Genomic DNA, 2,052 nt, shown 5'->3' with positions numbered 1-2,052 from the left:
CCTGCTTGGCTTAGAGATGCAAAAAACCACAGAGATTCAAAAATATTTATTTGTGCATGGGTCCAAGTGGATATATGGCTCCTGTGGTGCTTCCTCACCCCCCAGGGCAGGGTGCTGTGGGGCGAGTGTGCCCCGGCTGTACCCCATCCCTGGCTGGGCTCCCAGCACCATGCCCAGGGGCACACGCAGCCCTCCCCGCCGTGCCCAAAACATCTTCCCTGCCCTGACTTTTCCCAGCTGCCCTATGGGATGGGCCCGTGGGGTGTGATGAGTTTGTCTGTCCTGAGCCGGAGGGTGAGAATCACTCCTCTGCCCGCAGGAGGGCCCAGCACGGCGGAGCCAGAGCTGCCGGCTCAGTCGGAGTGTGGTCGTTTCAAAGTGTGACAGTAGGAAAAAACTCTGGTTTAATGAGCACTTTGGCTTTTATAGAATGTAAAAGTCTTAAAATTAATTGAAACAAGATGGAAATGAGATTCTCCAGCCTGAGTGGAGGAAGCTGGATAGAAAAAAAGGGTTTGGGCTCTTCCCTGCACTGTTTGCTGTGCAGCTGTGTTGCTTCAGGCCGGAGCTGAATCTCCTTACCCAGGTGAAGCCCCGTCCCACGTCCTTCACCTTTGCAAATCACTTCCACTTTTAGAGAAAAGAAAAATATATAGCCTGGAAATGCATGTAAAATCTCATTACTTGACTCCTTAGATGCTTGGAAACGGCTTCAGTTCCTCCCGGGTGTTCTACAGACACCCTCGTTGCACAATGTAAGCCCCTTCTGTGAACACTCCTTTATGTGGCAAAGCGTTAACTGTGATTTTCTCTGATCTGTAAACTGTGACCCTTGTGAAACAGGTCGGTACTGGGGGCACTGGGGGACACTGGCGGCAGGACACTGTGACCGTCCTGGCAGCCCCCCGCCGCTGCCGAGGCCGGCACGTGAGGGGGTGAGGCTGCCAAACCCGATTTTCTTTGGTTTTTGCCTTTTTTGAAATTGTTTTAGTGAGATGGAGATGGAGCTCAGCTGGAGGAGAAAGCAGCAGCAGGTTTAAATTGTGTTTTAGGAGCAGTCATCTGCACTGGTGCTCCTCATTGGCTTTAAAAAAAGAAATTAGATAACAATCCTTGCTTTCCTTCAAAAAGGGTGATCGCCCTCGTTTACCTTGGTCTATTTATAAACTGTTTAGAAGGACCACGATAACCCAAGCAGGATGCGACGTCCCTACAGGGGACGTTCCTCAGTCCACAGATAAACTGTTTGGGTTATCCAGGACGTGTTAAAGCTGGGCTGCTGGCAAAAGGTGGAAATTTTTGGTAAGAGTGAGACTGGGAGGAGTGTGGTGTCCTGCTCTACTGTCCCAGGGCCGTATCCTGCTGCTCTGCCATTGGTTTTACACTGAGTTTGCTGCTGTTGGTGCTTCTTGCTGATGCTGCTGAGTTTGGGATGCAGGAGGGGTGATGGTGCAGAAGGACGCCAGGGAAGCAGCAGCTGAAATTCAGGGTAGATCAATGCAAGGTGAGTGATATAAAAGCGGAAAAAAACCCAAACAAACCCACGACCCACCCACCCAAAGGCCCAAGCCGTCGCCGGCGTGGTTGCGGAGCCGAGGGTGGTCGGTAGAGCTGCAAAAAGAGCATCTCGGTGCTTGGAACAAGGAGCTCTGGGTCTGGGAATGACCCTGTGGGGCCGGATCCTGCGGGGGCTGCTGTTGGCCGCCCCGTCTGCTTGGGCAGCTCCGTGCCAGGGAAGATGCTGCCTGCCGGGGCTCAGGTTGTTTTATTGTGTGCTTTTGTTCTTCCCTTTGTGGGGATGCAGAACGGGCTGGTTCTGAGGTGGGGGGGGGCTGCTCAGGAGTTTCTGCATCCCCACCCCGGTGCCATTTCCCCTTCTCCCCCTTCTCCACTGTTTTGGTGCTCCCTGCCTGTGCTGGGCTTTGCATCCTTGGGGTGTATTTTTGACCCCTACATAAGTTTTCCTCGTGGTTTGAAGCCAGTCACCTTTTCAGCCGCCTTTAGCTTCTTTTTTGACAGATTTGTCCAGGCTGCAGGTGTGGGACCTCCCTT

Source organism: Apaloderma vittatum, unplaced genomic scaffold, assembly GCF_000703405.1.
Source record: "Apaloderma vittatum isolate BGI_N311 unplaced genomic scaffold, ASM70340v1 scaffold10286, whole genome shotgun sequence".
Classification (NCBI taxonomy): domain Eukaryota; kingdom Metazoa; phylum Chordata; class Aves; order Trogoniformes; family Trogonidae; genus Apaloderma; species Apaloderma vittatum.
This window is presented reverse-complemented; position numbering follows the sequence as displayed.